Source organism: Carettochelys insculpta, chromosome 4 (genome assembly GCF_033958435.1).
Source record: "Carettochelys insculpta isolate YL-2023 chromosome 4, ASM3395843v1, whole genome shotgun sequence".
Lineage (NCBI taxonomy): Eukaryota > Metazoa > Chordata > Testudines > Carettochelyidae > Carettochelys > Carettochelys insculpta.
The window spans coordinates 85,869,027-85,887,757 of NC_134140.1; the positions used below are offsets into that span (position 1 = coordinate 85,869,027).

General features: G+C 44.0%; 1 protein-coding gene across 4 annotated transcripts in view; it reads left to right on the forward strand.

The window, feature by feature from the left end:
• TTC29 (tetratricopeptide repeat domain 29) overlaps positions 1 to 18,731 on the forward strand; it is a 598,163-nt gene that overhangs the window by 192,238 nt on the left and 387,194 nt on the right. The window contains exon 2 of one of the 4 annotated variants that reach the window (XM_074993220.1): positions 16,603 to 16,874. The exons of 2 other annotated variants lie outside the window; for them this stretch is intronic. The gene's annotated coding sequence lies outside the window, so the exon portion shown is untranslated. Of the gene's footprint in view, positions 1 to 16,048; positions 16,875 to 18,731 lie in introns of those variants that run through there. One more of the 4 variants, XM_074993219.1, reaches the window with a different exon arrangement.

An 18,731-nucleotide genomic window follows, 5' to 3' on the forward strand; every position in this document is an offset into this window, starting at 1 on the left:
AAAGACATACATGGATTTATCAAATTGGCCCTAACTGAACAGAGACAAGTGACTGAGAGGAAGCCGTGTTAGTCTGTATTCTATCAAAACAAAAACGCAGTCATGTAGCACTTTAAAGACTAACAAAATAGTTTATTAGGTGATGAGCTCTCGTGGGACAGGCCCAGTTTTTCAGATCACTGCCTTACCAGAACAGACTCAATATATAAAGCACAGAGGTCTAAAAGTTGTTATCAAGGTTGACAAATCAGAAAAATTGTTGTTAAGGTTAGCAAATCAGAAGAGCAGAAGGATGGGATGAGGGTGTGGGGTGGGAAGGTTAAGAGTTAGATAAAACATCAAAGTATGTGAAAGAGTCCTTTATAATGGGTCAGGTAATTGCAATCCCTGTTCAAACTATGTGTTAATGGGTATGTCTACACTAGCCCCAAACTTCGAAATGGCCATTTGCATGGCCATTTCAAAGTTTACTAATAAAGCTCTGAAATACATATTCAGTGCCTCATTAGCATGCAGGCAGCCACAGCGCTTTGAAATTGGCACGGCTCGCCGCTGCACAGCTCGTTCAGATGGGGCTCCTTTTCGAAAGGAACCCGGCTACTTCCAAGTCCCCTTATTCCCATCTGCTCATAGGAATAAAGGGTCTTCAAAGTAGGCGGCATCCCTTCGAAAAGGAGCCCCGTCTGGATGAGCCGTGCAGCGGCGAGCTGCGTTAATTTCGAAGCGCCGCGGCCTCCTGCATGCTAATGAGGCACTGAATATGTATTTCAGCGCTTCATTAGTAAACTTCGAAATGGCCGTTTGCATGGCCATATCGAAGTTTGGGGCTAGTGTAGACACAGCCAATGTGTTGAATTTGAATATAAATGTTAGTTCCAAACATTCCCTCTGTAGATGGTTGTTCAAGTCTCTCTTTTTTTTATAGAAAACAAACTCTCAGGTCTTTAACAGAATGGCCCACGCCATTAAAGTGCTGGCTGACAGGTTTGTGTATTTGGAGATTTTTGATGTGTATTTAGAGATTGTTTGTTTGATTTTTTTTCTGTGTCTGTTCATTCTTTGTTGAAGAGTGTTTGCAGTCCGACCTATATACAAGGTGTGTGGGGATTGTTGGCACATGATGGCCTATATGGCTGGTTCTGTTATTCTGGTTCCTAGAAACCAACTACTCCAAGATAGTCCCAAAAACAGAACACCACTTGTCATTACCTACAGCCCCCAACTCAAACCACTACAATGCATCATTAAAGACCTACAACCTATCCTAAATCATGATGCCACACTCCAGAAGGCCCTAGGTGACAGGCCTGGTCTTATAGACAACATGCTAACCTTATGAGGATTCTCACTAGCAACCACAGGCTATACCACAATAATACTAATCCTGGAACTTTTCCTTGCAACAAGCCCTGTTGCCAGCTCTGTCCACATATCTATTCTGGAGATACCATCACTGAACCTAAACACATTAATTACAGAATCTGGGGCTCATTCTCCTGTTCCTCAGCTAACATCATACATGCCATCTGCTCTGGTAAGACTATTATCTGAATTAGTGAGTCTGCCCTACAAAAGCTCATCACCTAATAAATTATTTTGTTAAAGGACTACATGACTGCTGTTTTTGTTTTGAACAGAGACCAGTGAGAGGAACATGTAATAACTTAGCATAACTGTGCTAACTTAGACTCTGGGAATTTCATTGTGCTGTAGCAGCATCCACATGGGACATTACTGCATGGCAGCCTGGTGCACTGTAAAGTCACATCCTGGTTTGCCACTTAAATAAGGCCTGAGACTTAACTTCTCAAGAGTCACAAATTAAGGCCAGGTCTACAATAGGAGGTAAAATCAATTTTAGACACGCAAATCTAGCTATGAGAATTGCATAGCTGGAGTCACCTTATCTAAAATTGATTTTTGCCACAATCCACACAGCAGGAGGTCAATGGGAAAAACTCTCCCATCCACATCCCTTACTGTTAATGTGGGGCAGGAATAGTGGCACTGATGCACACACCCTGTACGTTCGATTTAGTGTATCCCTACTAGGCATGCTAAATGGAACTCTGGAAGATTGACCATAACAGGCTAGATCTTCCCCGTTTTGAAGATGTACCCTGAGTATGTGGAACAAGTAACAGCTTAGCCAGTGTAAAACAGATCCAAAGTATACTTATGAAGTTTGCGGATGGGAGATGCTTTGAAGGACAGGACTGGAATTCAAAATGATCTTGACAGTGGGAGAAATGGTCTGAAACAGAATGAAATTCAGTAAGGAAAAATTAGAAAGTATAGCACTTAGGAAGGAACAACCAGTTGTACACATACAAAAGAAGAGAAATGACTGCCTGGGAAGGAGTACTGCAGAAAGGTATATTAGGGTTATATGGCTTATATCTCGGGGTATGTCTTCACTATCCAGAAGATCGACCTGGTAAGGTCAATCTTCCAGGGTTCAGCTTCACATTCCTGTGCTGTGTCTACACTACAAAATAACTTCAAAGTAGAGCACCTACACACAAAATGCTACGCTCCCCATTACTTTGAAGTAGGTGTCCCCCTACTTCAAAGTTAAACATCTAAACACAATTAGCCTCTACTTTGAAGTAAAGGGCCAGGAAATGATGCAGGAATGGGGTTGCATGGCTGACAAGCCCTTCTGGGCTTGCAGACAGCCAGGCCCTTAAAGGGCCCATCCCAACACCCCCACTCTGCACATACACAAGGCTGCCAGGCTGTGGACAGCAGAAGAGCACGTGCTGGGGAGAAAAGCTGAGCAACATGCCCCCTGCCACCCACCCTGAGGACGAGGTCCTCTCCACCCTGATCAGCCTGCTGGCCACACTGGTCACCCTGCTCTTTCAGTGGCACAGCCTGGTTGTCTGCATGGAACCGAGCCTGCAGGACCTGACCATGGCACTGCTGCCTCTCCCTGAGGCTTCCCCCAGTCTGGTGCTGGTGGGCCTTCACTACCACGAGCAAGTGGTGGGACCGGCTGGTGCTGGAGGACTGGGACAATGAGCAGTGGCTGAAAAAATTGAGAATGCCCCACCAGACATTCAAAGACATCTGCCACTGGCTCGCCCCAGTCCTCAAGCTCCAGGACACTCAGATGTGGCCAGCACTCCTGGTGTGGAAGAGGGTGGTGATTACCCTGTGGAGGCTGGCCACCACTGACAGCCTCTGGTCTTTCAGCCACCAATTTGGCATCGGCAAGGCCACTGTCGGAGAAGTGACGATTGAGGTAAGTCCGGCCCCCACCATGGACCCTCCCTGGGAAGAGGACTACTAGGCAGGGGGTGGGGGACCCTGGTGGGGAGGGGCAGAGGGACCTCCCAGTCAGGCACTCATGGATGTGTCTTCCTTCCCCCGCCGCAGGTCGTCGGAGCCACCAACAGGGCGCTCTTATTGCGAGTCATGACCCTGGGGGACCTGGATGCTGCCCTCACTGGGTTCATGGACCTGGGCTTCCCCAGGGGTTTTGGAGCTCTGGATGGGATGCACATGGCAATCCAGGCTCCAGACCACAGCAAGGGCACCTACATTAACAGGAAGGGGTACCACTCGGTGGTAGTCCAGGTCCTGGTGGATACAAGAGGCCATTTCCTGGATGTGTGCATGGGGTGGCTGGGCAGGGCCCATGAAGCCTGGGTGTTCCAGAATTCATGGCTGGGACACAGAATACAGGAGGGCATGTATGTCCCCCCAAGGGAGCCCCCAACCTGGAAAATCATGATACCCCCCTGCATCGTGGCCAACACCACATACCCACTGCACCCATGGCTCATGCAGCCCTATGCCAGACACACCTCACCAGCCCAGGACACCTTTAATGGTTGCCTCAATCATGCCAGGGGCACAGTCAAGCGGGCATTTGGGAGGCTAAAGGGGAGGTTTCGTAGCCTTCTCACGAGGCTGGATGTCAGCCTCATAAATGTCCCTGCAGTCATTACCGTTTGCTTTGCCTTCTGCAACCTTGTGGAGGGCCAGCAGGAGCCCTTCATCCAGGGCTGGGCCATGGACCTGGGGGCCAGGTATGATCAGCTACCCGCTGCCCCGTGCTGTGAGGCACAGAGGGGTGGGGTCAGGGTCCTGGAAGTCCGATCCTGCCCTGACCCTCCCAGCCACACTCTTGAGAGGAGTAAGTTTCTCCCATCAACCTCCTTCAGTGAGGATAGCCAGGTAAGTCAATTGTAGCTAAGCTGATTCCAGCTAAGTTGATTCCAGTTGATTGCAGTAGCTGGAATTGGGTATCCACAATCGACTTTAAGGTCTAGTGTAGACCTGGCCTTAGAGTTATGTCTTATTTATTTATTTTGCAACAATAGCACTCTCTTGATTCATATTTAGTTTGTTAGTAGGAGTTTTTAAAGCAAAGCGTGTGAGGTAATTCTTCTACGCTGTACTTACAAGGCCTCAATTGGAGTGCTTTGGGAAGATGGGGACAAACAGGAGAAAGTCTAAAGGAGAGCAAAAACAAACAAACAAAAAGATTAAATGTCTAAAAAGTATGACCTCTGAGGAAAGATTGAAAAAATATGCATTTGTTTAGTCTGGTGAAGAGAAGAATGAGGTGGGGCATGATGATAACAGTCTTCAAGTATGTAAAAGATTGTTATTAACCACTGAGGACAGGACAAAAAGTAATTTGTTTAAATTTTAACAAGGGAGATTCAAGTTGAACATTAATTAAGAAAAACTCCCTAACGGTAAGGATAGTTAAGAATTGGAAATTAGAAAATGAAGGTGTAGAATCTCTGTCACTAGAGGATCTTAAGAAAAGGGGAGACAAATGTCTGCCTAGACAATACTTAGTCCTCTTCAGTACAAGTGGTTGCATTAGATGGCCTGTCCAGGTCCCTTCCAGTCCTACATTTCTATGTTGTTCATTTCAATAGTGAATATAGAATTAATCTTCAGAATTATCCAAAACCAACAGAAATAATCAAAAAAGGAAGCTAGAAAATTATTAAAAATTAATGGATGTACAGTTCCTACAATGATCACTAAATAGTACAGCTTCTAGAAGATGTACAAAGATGGACAAATATTTCCAATCTTCTATAAGTTAGTCAAATATTTTCACCAGACCTCTGTACTTCTCCCCTACAAGCAGCTGATATGAAGTATAGCTGGACTGAAATAAATGTTTTTTTGGGTTCCTTTCTTATTAACAATAAAGGACCAGAATCCTGGCTTACATAAATCTGCATATATTTTTATCAAGTGTAATGATGGTTCACAAACTTTCACCAGCAGAGGACCTGGCCTCAGATTTTGAGCTATGTAGAAAAAAAGTATTCTTTGAACAGTGGCCAAGCAATGCAGATCTGGAAAGCACCACATTTGTTGAGGGAGAGAGATCCATAATGCTGACAGAACATAATTTGCTTCTTATCTGCTTGCACTCAAAAATCCACAGGCAATACTAGGATCATACCATGAATCTATTTGGTGATAGGATGGAGCACTTGAAAACCAGAGAGATTAGAAATGGGAAGGAGCCTGGGTAAATGAAGCCACTGGCTAACTCACAAACAAGAGTGCTACACTTTTAAGAGCTGAATTAATTGCATCCATTCCTCAAACAAGAAAGAACCTGAGCATGAAAATGGGAAAAATTGACAAAATCAGTAAGAAACTAATCCAAAATATCAATACAACCTATTACCAGCCATGTGATAAACTAATCAATAGGCAGTAGGACACAGCTGCTGAACAGTCTACTTAATGCCATCAATAGCCAATGGGGAAAACTCAGAGACTAGTGGTTTGGGGGCATGGGTTAAAAACAAATGTAAAATAAAACAAAGAAATAGCAATAAGATAACATCAATAGTCTCCGGCTGAAGTGAAGTGCAGTTACCATGCAAATGTAACATGGTGCCGTGAGCAAGTGGGTGATAATGTGGGAGGAATTTCATGGTCCAAAATAGTAATTTACAGAAAATGAAGTAGGAGAAAACACAACAGAGATTGTTCATGGTTGACTGTTCAGAAGAGCACTGCACTAGCCTAACTCTGATCCCACTGAAATCGATGATAAAATTCATCCTCCCTTCTAGGGGACCAGAGAGATATTACACAATGAGTTCTACTGAAAACCTTACCCTTATTTTCAGGTACCTATCACAACAGTAATGATCTCTAATTCTTTCTTTGCAAAAGTATGTGAGGAACATCTTCAGCAACCTCGGAGGCAATGATTCCAAGATGGTACTCGGTATTTTCCCAAGTATTTTGCAAACCTTTTGAAAAGAGGGCAGTGTTGCAACAGGGGTAGCATGTGTAACATTCCTCAGAGTGACAATGGCCTCTGTGCAGGATGGGAGCACAGGGTAAATAAAATGCTTCTTTCTAATCTGGTCAGCTCTGTTGGAGCTTTTGAATATGTGAGATGCTGGGAGGACTGCTCAGTCCTGCTCCCCCTTTGCATGCAGAGCTCCTCATCCCCATCTCCAAAGCCAAAAAGGGAGCAGGGCGTGGTACAGCCCCCATCATTCTGTAGGATGAGTCTGGTGTAATGGGTGCGTAATCTGCTACATCCTCATTGAGAGAAAGCATCCAGGAAACACACTTGCAGCTTTATTTTTAAAGGTGCGGAGTATAGCAATAGAATGGGAGTAGTCATCACTTCTGAAAACCTGACCATTGACGTTTCTGTGGGCCTCTTGGACTCCCACATTACACTGTAGCAGCCTGTATAGAAATGTGAGGTGGCAGGAGAGGGGGAAGATAAAAACAGAGCTCACAGGAGGGAGTCAGTCTGTGTTCACATGGCAGAATGCTGGCTACAGGGGCAGCATTTCTGGAAAAAAAAAAAAAAAAAAGTACTCACTTTAAAAGCCAGTTTAATTTTACCAGCATTGTAAGTCCTTTCATATTATTATCCAGCACACAGTATATAAAAATATCCCTGCCAGCAAAGCATCTGGGTTTCTCATGTTTTCCCACTATTCCCTTTCTTCCAATTTCTTTAAGGCTGAGTGGTAATGTGATGTTTACTTGTGCCCTTCTGGGACAATTTCTCCACAGAAATAAAACAGTGGTTTTGTTTCTTTTCTTTTCTTTTCTTTTTTTTTTTTTTTTTCCAAAAAGGAGTTTGTTTACAGAGTTCTTCATTCTGATGCACTTCAGTTACAGCAGCCTGGAGACTGAAAATCCCACCAGGCTTTAAAACAGTTATAAAATATGGGCCTCCATTTCTCATTACCCGAAGACTAGAGTGAGATTCATGTCTTTAGATTCCCACAGAATAACTTATTATTTAGTTTGGAGCCAGTATATAATTTTTTTTCACTCCCTTAGATTTATGTTTGGCTCTAACATTAACAATCTGTGCAAGACCAATTAATGATTTAAGCATTTTGTGCTGACAGAACACCCAATGTGTTAAATGGCAGCTTTGGCTCTTCTGATATACAGCTGGCTGGCAAAAGTGCTAAACATAGTCAGGCTTATCACAGTACTAGCACTGGGGAGTGTGGCATTTCTGTGACAGGAAGCCAGCACCATACACTCCAGACATGCCATTCATCACATTCATCACTCTCCTTTACATGGACTGAACTGGCATTCCTATACTTATCAGTCAAAATCAGTTCTTGGAAAGTGTCATCTGCACAAAATCACTATAATCATTTGGCATGATAGCCACTGAATTCATCATGTCCCAATCGCTTACACTGACACTTTGCAAAGAAAGAGAAGAAACAGATAAAGTAATGCTTACATAGTTCACAAAATTAGTTCCCGTAAAGTTGGACAGCTCTAACAGTGCACATCACTGTGACCTGCTTTCCACTTGACGCATTCAGAATTAACCTTGAAATAAAAAGGCCTTCTGCATATAGAAAGCACTGAAATTAGTGGGGATTTGAAGATGTCTAGCACACTGCTGCATAAGACTCTTCTATTTGGGTGACTGGGATTCCAAAAGTGAATTTTAATATTATGCTGTGTTAACTGTAAATGTGTCTCTACACTTGCATTCCCCTTTTGAAATAGGCACGCAAATGAGGGAAATCAAAAATGCAAACGAGGCACTGATTTACATATCCGGTGCCTCATTTGCATATTCTCCTTTCAAAAGAGCTTCTTTTGAAACAAAAAAGCAGTGTAGACGGGGGCGTCTTCCTATTTTGTTTGTGGAAGAAGGGTTCTTTGAAAGATGGGGTTTACTTTTGAAAGAGCTGTGTCTACACTGCATTTTTTTTTCTTTCAAAAGGAGAATGGGCAAATACAGTGCCTGATATGTAAATCAGTGTCTCATTTGCATGTTTGATTTCCCACATTTGCATGCCTCTTTTGAAAGAGGAATGCAAGTGTAGACACAGCTTAAATGAAATATGATTAAGTGAATCTTGAATACTGGAAGGTTTGTGCAAGTTTAGTTCTACTCTGATCTGGCAAGATCCATGGGCTGGCATGATTTTGGTTAGCTGGAGGTCCACTTATGGCTGTGGCCAAGTTTCCCATGTTCCCATAAAGTTTTTTGCCATATCCAGTGCTGGCTCTCAGTGTTCTGTGCTATTATTAGCCGTAATTTACCCCTAAATGTCTTCTCAGATACCAATAAAGAGTGGAAGTATTGGTAATGCTGCTAGACAATATTGACTTCCTGTGGTTCAGCAAATTCTCTGGTTCAGCACCAGTCAGGTCCCCAGAGTGCCAGACTATATATGTTCAGGCTGTAGTCCTATTGCAAAGATATGTCTGAAGTGTGTGTGTGTGTGTGTGTGTGTGTGTGTAAATTGACTGTTAGTATATGGGTACATACATATTTGCAAGATGGGATTAAGGTATCAGTGATTGGTCCATACGTTGTGTTGTAAGTGCGAGGAACAGCAAATCTGAACATCTTAATACAATTTCTTCTTCCAGTTGGGTCAAATAAAATCACCTTCAACATGAACAGTGGAACCATATAGTTCAACAATTGTTTCATGTGAAAATATGCTCACAGTTACAGTGGGAGTATTTGCAACAAATTACTTGACCAGCTGCATTACTGTTATGTTATTTCCTGTGTTGTGTTGTGTCTGCTGGAACACTGAAATTCACAGATGGGCACAGAGCTAAAATAAAATGAAAAAAATCCTGCTACTTATAACTTCTTAAAAGATTCACTCTGAGTTCAGAGTAGAGGCTTAGAAGAGATTCTTATTTTATGCAGTTTTGCCTCCTTACTAAAATCCAAGTTTCAGAGCTTAGCACTATTAAAACCATAGTTTAGTCTACAAAATAACATGAAATGAAGTTAATTGATGAATCACTGAACACTGCCAAGTCAAATTCACTTGGAGTGGACAAGGCCTGGTGTGAAGAGGTGAACAGCCTCCCCAGGGAAAGGATTTGGCTTCCTCTTGAACAAAGACTGTCTCAGGACTATCTGGAAGAGAGGCACTGGTGCCAGCTACAAAGGTCACTGCTCATTTGCCCGTTGGCAGGAGGAAAAAAACAAGACCTGGGAGAAAAATGAACTGCAGAGGAGAAGGTGATGCATGGGAAGAAGACAAAAATGTAAGCTGTCATTAGGCAGAGGGAGGTGAAGAGAAAGAAACTTGACAAATGGGGAAATGCACAGAACAGTCTAGCTGTGTCTACACTAGAGTGCGATTTCAAAAGGACCCCTTTTGAAAATGATGAATTGTAAGATGCCCTTTCGAAATACAGCATCCACACACAAGCAGAGGCTGGCACTTCCGACCTGCCCTTTCGAAAGAGAGAGTCTACACTATCCCAAGCATCCTTTGAAAGAAAGGGCCGGGAAATGCCACGGGCAGGGTCGCATGGCGGACAAGCCCTTCAGGGCTGCAGACAGTTGTCTCCTTAAAGGGCTCCTCCCCAACACCTTCATCTTGCACAGCATGAGGCCTGCAGAGCTACCATGAGCCCAGCAGATGCCAGTGCACACAGGGCAACATGGACCAGCAGCAGCAGCAGCAGCTGGAGCTGCTTCTGGCCACTACCAGTGGCATGGTTGCCCTGCTAACCTCCACAGTGGTGGCCGCCCTCCATCTCCTGCTGGGGGCTTTCCCCACCCCCAACATGGCTGTGGAACCCCTGGGCCCTGACTTCCCACCTCCCCAAGGTTCTCCCCTGACTCTGGAGCTACCCCACTAGCTCCAAGTGGTGGGAGTACCTGGTCATGGGAGAACAGGATGACAACAGGTGGCCCCATAAGTTTAGAATGTGGAGGCAGGCATTCCTGGAGCTCTGCCAGTGGCTAGCCCCTGTGTTGTGGCATCAGGATACCTGGATGCAGTGTGCCCTCCCCATCGAAAAGAGGGTTACAATAGCCATCTGGAAATTGGCCACTTCAGACAGCTACTGCTCCATGGGCAACCAATTGGGCATGGGCAAGGCCACAGTCAGGGCCATCGTTATGGAGGTAAGGCAAGCTCAGGCCACACACCCAGTGGGGGAGGGGGATCCTAGAAAAGGGGGCCCATTGGGGACCAAGGGCTTGGGGGGGGTCTTGGGGGGGTGGGGGAGTCCTGGCACTCCCCACACATCCTCATGGGTGCATATGTCCTCCATCTCATGAAGGTGGTTTGAACATTGAATGCCATGCTTCTGCAAAGGGGGATCCATGTGGGGGAGCTGGACATGGCCATCACTGGCTTCACAGTGCTCAGGTTCTTGAACTGTTTTGGCACCCTCAACAGGACCCATATACCAATCCATGCCCCGGAATACAGCAGGGGCTAATATATAAAGAGGAAGGGATACCCCTACTGCATGAGGGCAGGGACTTACATCTCCCAGAGGGAGGTCTTGTTCAGGGATACTATGGTGCCCCTGTGCATGGTGGCAGATGTCACCTATCCCCTCCAGACCTGGCTCATGCAGCCCTATATGGGCCATCCCAACTCCAGTTAGGAACTCTTCAATTCCCAGCAAAGAAATGTGCACCTGCGGGTGTTTGAAGGGCCAGTGACACTGTTGCCTGGCACGCCAGGAGGTGGGTCTCCTGAATGTTCCCCAGTTGGTGGGCATCTGCTGCACCCTCCATAATATTGTGAAAAGTAAGGGTGAGATGTTCGTGCAGGGTTGGGTGTCTGAGTCTGGTCTGGGCTACCCACAGTTGGCCGCTGCCAGACCCACTGGGATGGTGTCCATGTATGGGAGGCCCTGTGTGAGCACTTTGCTCAGGGGGCCCACTGATCACTGCTCCGGTCACCCCCAGCAGGTCCTTTGCACACTCCCCTGCACAGTCCCTGTCACCCCCCCACCTACTCCCTTCCACCCCGCAGCCCGAGTGCACAGGGGATGTGGGGAAAATAAAGTATATTCTGTTTAAGAAAATTGTGCAGTTAGGAAGAGCCATTGTGAAAACTGGGGTGCATTCCTTTGATTTTACTTTTGAAAGAGTGCGCTCTGTGTAGACACGCCGCACTCTCTTTCAATAAAGGGCCTGAAATTTTGAAAGTGATATCTAGTGTAGATGTGGCTTCTTAGTCCTGATCATCAGTTGGTCCTGATCATCGGTCAGTGGTGACTTCTAAATTCTCCTCAAAATTAAAACCATAGCCTTCCATTGTTGCCTAAATGCCTTCCATTGTTGCCCAAATGCTATGCTGTATTGTTATCAAAACTGCCTAGATTACAGATACTAGTCTAATATTTCCTAACTCTCCCAGTTTAGAGGCCCTGATTCTCATGTACAGTAAGTCCCCCTTAAAATGGGAGTACGGGCAGGATGACAAGCCATTAGGCAGACAGGACAGCTATAGTGAGTGCAGCTGGGCAGATATGTTTGCCTAGAAGTAGGTGGCTGGAGGCTCAAGCTGTTTTCATGACAGAACTCTTCTCACAAAGCAGTTCATGGTCTGTCCCATGTGGCCCTGGAGATAGTGGGCTTCACCTTTACAGTGGGGCACCCATGTAAAATATAGCAGCTCAACGAAACTAGGTATATTTAAAGGGAGACACTGGAAAGAAGGGGGAAAAGATTGCTACACAGGGCATACCTGCTTGAAGATTAGAGGAGCTAAGGACCACCAGTGAGAAATAGTTGAAAAAAGATGAGAGTAACTGAACAAGTCATATGGGGGATTTGCCTTACAGAGTTGGAGGAGGAGTCAGAAGAGAGAGTGGTGGGACAGAGTGGGAGGAGGAGTGTGAAACAATTTTGAGCTTAGAAGACAAGATAGAAGGAGGGGCTTCTGTAACACTGTGAGGCACTTGGAAAACTCCCAACAGAGATTAGATTGAAGTAATTCTTACCATTTATAGCATAGGCAAAATAGGGATAATCATTGTAGCAGTGTTGAAACAAGGAGTTTGAGACCTGTGGTCAGCAGAAGCCGAACTGCTCCCATGCTACGCATAAAAACTAGTGGTATTGTTACCTAGATAGCTAGGGTTTGCTGAGAATTTTCCTAGGTCAAGAACCAACCTACTGCAGTGATTTGCTGCTGAATGAGACCTCTGAAAATGTTATGTGAAATTAAGGTGTAAGATGCAGCATTAGTGACAGCTAGGCTACATGTTCTGAAGTGCCTTATGAATCTCCTTCAAAGAGAGATGTATGCTTCCTAACCCAGTAAACAATTTTTTTTTTTAAAGGAGACAACTGTTGTTTCAAGTGCTCAGAGCCGATTTATATTAGTGATTATAAATTATTTGAAATGTAATCAATTTTGCCCTTTGGCAGAAAAGCATGCTGAAAAACTAAGCTGTCCCGGTACAGAAGGCAACTCCTTTAGGTCACCGGTGTGGATTTAACTGAATGTCAGCAGTGAGGTGCATTTTATCTCGTGCCTTCGATTGCTAATCAAATATCAAATTTACAAAATAGGATTTATCCCTTTATTTTTGTGTCCTGAGGACCAGAGCCAGTGAGGTTTTGGCAATGTATCGAAGACAGGACAAAAGGAATTTCTCTAGCCATCTGCCTACTGGCTATGGAGCTCCATGACTTCCACTGTTCTGAAACACTTTTTTTGCAGGGATTGAAGGACAGGAATGTCTCCTCCAGCCCTGGCTTCACTTTCTACCTAAGGAGCTCTCCAAACAATGTAACGCACGCACACACCACATGGTCTCTTTAAATCCTCCCCCACAATGGGACTGCAGAACCTTTTTTGTTCTTGCAGCTGCAAGAAAAGAGGCGAGTTCGTCAATTGTGTGGCACTTGCTTGTATGAATTGCCTGTGGTTATTGTGCCTATAAGTTATTTTATTTCCTAGCAGCTCTAGGCCCATCCTTACACCTAGGAACAACCTTTTGACAGCTGTCATGGCCTGCTGCTTTTGTCACTTTAACGTTTGCGTTATTAAAAGATTAAATCAGAGAATATTCACGGTGGGACCACAAAGGTCTATGCTGCTTTATTTTGGGTATTGGCCAGAGATGACTATGGAACTAGGAGATTATGGATACTGAGACAGAGAATGCATGTAGTAGTGAGATAAGGGAAGTCTGTGAGCGAGGAACAGCAGATGTGCTGAGAAATGCAAGCAGCTGGCTATGCAGTCAATGTTAGTAACAGTATTCAGAGGAGTTTTGGCAGTGATGGTAGATTAGCTACTTACCTATATTAAGATGGAAATGACAGGGACCTCACGCTTTTTTGTATTTTACTCTGAGGGTCTCCTCAATCCTATTATTTAGGTGGCTACATTTATCAAATAGCCTATAGCAAAAGAGTCCTTATACTTTCAGTAAAGCAGAAGAGCCACAAATACTGGTGGTCAGATGTTTAGAGAAGGCCAGATTGTCCTTTAGCAAAGGCTGATTTTCCGCTACGACTCTGAGATTCAGAGATGGGACCAGGAGTAAAATCATAGAATCCTAGGGTTGGAAGGGACCTCAGGAAGTCATCGAATCCAGCCCAAAGCAGGATCAATCCCAACTAAATCATCACAGCTAGAATTTTGTCAAGCTGGGACTGAAAAACATCTAGGGGTGGAGATTCCACCACCTCTCTAGGTAACACATTCCAGTGCTTCACCGCCTTCCTGGTGACATAGTTTTTCCTAATATCCAACCTACACCTCTGGCTCTGTAACTTCAGACCATTGCTTCTTTTTCTGCCATCCGTCTCTACTGAGAAGTCTCTCTCCATCCTCTTTAGAACCTCCTTCAGGAAGTTGAAGGCTGCTATCAAATCACCCATCAATTTTCTTTTCTGAAAACTAAATAAGCCCAAATCCCTCAGCCTCTTCTCCTAGATCATGTGTCTCCAGCCCACTAATCATTTTCTTTGCCCTCCACTGAACCGTCAAACGCACCCACATCCTACCTATACTGGGGGGAGGGTGGTGATCCCACAACTGGACACAATACTTTGGATGTGGTCTCAACAGTGCCAAACAGTGGGAATAATAATTTCTTTAGATCTGCTGGAAATGCTCCTTCTAATGCACCCTAATATGCCATTCACATTGCCTACAAGGGCACATTGTTGATTCATAGCCAGCTTCTCATCCCCTGTAATCCCCAGATCCTTTTCTGCTACACTGCTGTTTAGCCAGTCAGTCACCAGCCTGTAACAATGCTTGAGATTCTTCTGTCCCAAGTGCAGGACTCTGCACTTTTCCCCGTTAAACCTCATAAGATTTCTTTTTGCCCAATCCTCCAATTTATCTAGGTCACTCTGGACCCTGTCCCTATCCTCCAATGTATCTACCTCTCTCCCTAGCTTGGTGTCATATACAAATTTGCTGGGGGTGCAATCCATTCCCCCAAGCAGGTCATTAATAAAGCAGTTGCACAATACCAGCCCTACAACCCATCCTTGGGGTACTCTACTTGAAACTGGCTGCCAGCCAGACATAGAACCGTTGATCACTACCCGTTTGGTCCAATCATCTAGCGAGCTTTCTATCCACCTTACTGTCTATTTATCTAATCCATACTTTCTTAGCTTGCTGGCAAGAATATTGTGAGAGACTATCAAAAGCTAAGCTAAGGTCAGGGTATATCACATCCACCAACTGCCTCATGTCCTCAGAGCCAGTGACCTCATCATAGAAGATAATTCAGATTGGTCAGGCATGACTTGCCTGTGGTGAATCCACGTTGACTATTCCTGGTCACTTTCCCCTCCTCCAAGTGCATCAAAATGGACTCTGTGAGGATCCCCTCCATGATTTCTCTGGTTACTAAGGTAAGGCTGACCAGTCTGTAGTTCCCTGGATTGTCCTTCTTCCCTTTTTTAGAGCCTAAATGCTGCAGCCCCAGTTTTTCCCTGACTTCCAAGATAGGCATAGATGGCAGTGGTTTGCTGCAGGGAACTTGTTACATCTCCTGCTACTGCGTAGCCCTAGCAGAACCTCAATAAAAGTTAGAGCAGCAGGGGTAATTTCCAAGGTGAAATCTCTGGTCAGCTGAAGCTGACATTACATGACTTGTGCAAAATGAATGTAGCAGGCAGGGGAGTATGATTCTGAGACCCTGATTATACAATATGCTTAAACACTTTCAACATAAGAATAGTTCTGTTCAGCTCAGAACCACTATTCATGTCCTTAAGTATCTTGAAGGATACTGAGTAATTATGTTCCAACTGCTATCGGCTATTTATTAGTACACATAGTTGAGTAACAGTCTGTCTTCTTCCCCTAATAGAATACTTCAGAAGCCCAAATAGAATATTTTAAATCACTCTTGCTGAAGAAGCTTCTGAAGCAAGGTGCAATGCTCTGAAGACAAAGATGTTTTATCTGACCTGGCTAAAAATGGAACTTGAAACATACCAGAGAGAAATGAAGATTGTGTATGTGATCTTCAGTTTCTAGTGTCAAAACATTAGAACAAAAACAAATTAGTCAAAATGGCTTTTTTTGTCAAAGTTAGATTTCTAGTGATATGTGTGAACAATTACGAACTTATATAGTAGTAGTAGGTAGTCCGTAGTGTCCGACGATGACTTCTTGAGCTTGCACAGGCTCGTACTTATACAGTATGTCCTTACGAAAAATGTGTACAAATGTAAATATTAAAAGGAAAAAAAAGATGAAGGAGAAGAGAGAGAGAAAGGTGGTAATATTAAACCACAAACTAGCAGCAAATACGTACATATTCTCCAGCACACATGCATATTTTAGAGTTGTGTCCCTAGTAACAAAATAGATTGTACAGTATAACATCTTAATAGCAATAATCTAATGGTAATGATTTAATCATATACCACTAAAATGGATGTTGTCTCCATGCAGCCTTCCTGTTTTTCATTTAAATGAAAAATGAATCCAAGCTTTTCTGTTCCAAGTGGCAGTGTTCAGCCTTTTTTCAAATTTCCATCTTTTGCAATACAATGTGATTAGATATTTGGCTTTGTCTTTAGCAGCAATCTTTTCTCTATCCAATCTTTTCTGTATGTTTGTGATTTTTACCTCCACTTCTGAACAGAGAGCCTTTTGGATCACTAAAGAAATCACTGTCCAAGATTATATTTTTTTTCAGGTTCTTATTAGGAGTGCCATACTGGGCATTGCCATAGCATGTATAACAAATTCCCATGTGCACAGTTACAACATATTTCTTATTTGTGTTTTCATTATTACTGTTGGTGTCCAATATGTCCTAAAAGTAACACGCACACTCTCTCTCATGTAAGTTTAGTAAATCATGTCTTTTTTTCAATAGGGAGGAGTTGGAAGCCCACACTCAAAAGTAAGGAAGGGCATCGGCCAGAAAAAACTAAGGGTGACGCAGCTGCAGCAAACAAAATACAGTGGAATCCTTTCTGTAGTGACACATCTTGTTCCAGCCTCCAAGGTCACAGAAGGCTTTGACAACAGAACTATAACCATTCTCTTACACGAGAGTGGGGCATGACTTGAGGGGATGGAGTGGGTCTGGAGAATCCAGCCATATTGCAAAAGGGCTTCTGTAAAGCATCTATGCAGTAGCGCTAAGTAAATAATTGATTTTTCAATTCGCTGGCAGTTTGGGAAAATGAAAAATAGTTAAATCAGAAGCAAATCTGAAAATTGAAAAACACTGGTACATAGAAGCTGACAAAAAAGTCTTGTTTTGTTTCTGAGTCCTTTTTTCAGGTGAAAACAAAGGAAAAGATGACTAGATCCAAAAAAGGCTGTCCATGAAAGACAGTGACTGGTGGTGCCCATCTTAATGGTTAACATGGTAGTTACAACAGTCACTTGGGAGATCTGGATTCAGTTACACCTCCCTCCACCCACCCACACACACCTGATGTGGAGTATGGATTTGTACTTGGTGGCTTTGTCACTCATATTGCTGCAGAGTGCTGAAGGCCCTGTTTTATAGGACAGGCTGGCATGAAGGTTCTCTGTCTCCCAACCCTCTTCACCCCCAAAGTTGTTCCAGTTTGTATAAAATATTTGAATAGTTACTAAGCTGATATAGTAAGAATAACTCAATAGCTTAGGGATTAGGGTGCTAACCTGGATGGTAAGGAAACTAGAGTTACAGACATGTTTACTCCAATGTCTCTTTAGATTGAGAGCTCTGACTGAAAATATCCCATAGCCCAGAGATAGCTAGAGAAACATTTCTGTAGTATGGAGACACAAATTCAAATCCCTGCTTCACATCAGGTATAGAGTAAACAGAACCTTGGTCTCCTACATCCCTTGTATAAAGTCAGCACAACACCACCTCTTTTTTGTTCTTCTTTCCTTTACCTCTGTGGCCCACCCAGAATCTGGCCCAGCTACTCCTTCTGACATTGAACCCAGGGTCTGATCATACTGAAGTGTGTTTCTGCATAAAAAACTTTGACTATACACAATCTCATTATGACTGGAAAGGCCCTTTCCAGCAAAAGATTCCTTTCACCATCCTCCTTCAAAAGGGGCTTTTCTTCATCCTCTGTGATTGTAGGATGTTCTCTGAAAGGTCATATTTTCACTCTGAGTGGGGAACTTGCATATCAAGATCACTGTAACTTCCCTGTTACTCTGAAAGAACCAGCACCAAGAACAGGTGCTAAGGATTCCACCTTATACCCACTTCTTGCGGAATGGAAGCAATTGCTATCCTTCATCTTCATCTTCCGCTCATAATCTGCTTCTAATGCAGCATTTATGACACATGAATTGTGTCTACACTTGCATTCCTCTTTTGAAAGAGGCATGCAAATGAGGGGAATCGAAAATGCAAATGAGGTGCAGATTTACATATTTGGTGCCTCATTGGCGTATTCTTCTTTCGAAAGAAAAAAAGAAGGAGAAAAGAAAAGAGAGAGCTTATTTCAAAAGAGGAAAAGCAGTGAAGATGCAGCTCCTTTGAAAGTAATCCCCATCTTCAAAAATACCCTACTTCACATTTTTATGGGGTTTATTTCGAAAGAGCCACGTCTGTACGGCTTTTCTTCTTTCGAAAGAAGAATATGCAAATGAGATGACAAATATGTAAATCTTCGCCTCCTTTGCCTTTTCATTTTCCCTCATTTGCATGCCTCTTTTGAAAGAGGAATGCAAGAGTAGTGTGGCAGGGTGAGGCCAGGGGACGAAAGACAAGAGTAAAACCAGGGCAGGTTTGGAGCTGCCAATCAGTGTGGGAGCAGCTGAGGCATAGGCTGTCCTAAATCAGTTGGGGCCAGCTGATCCCACTCAGGGCTAACTTTATAAACCCTTTCCGAAGTGGGGGATGTGAGAGGTGATTAAGGAGAATTTTTAGAAGGTGAGTGAGGAGAGGGAATGTAACATGGAGGAACAACAGAGACAGTAGAGGAGGAGAAGAGCCTCAGTAACCTGGGGCTGAGCGGGGCTGGGCTGGGCTGGGCTGGC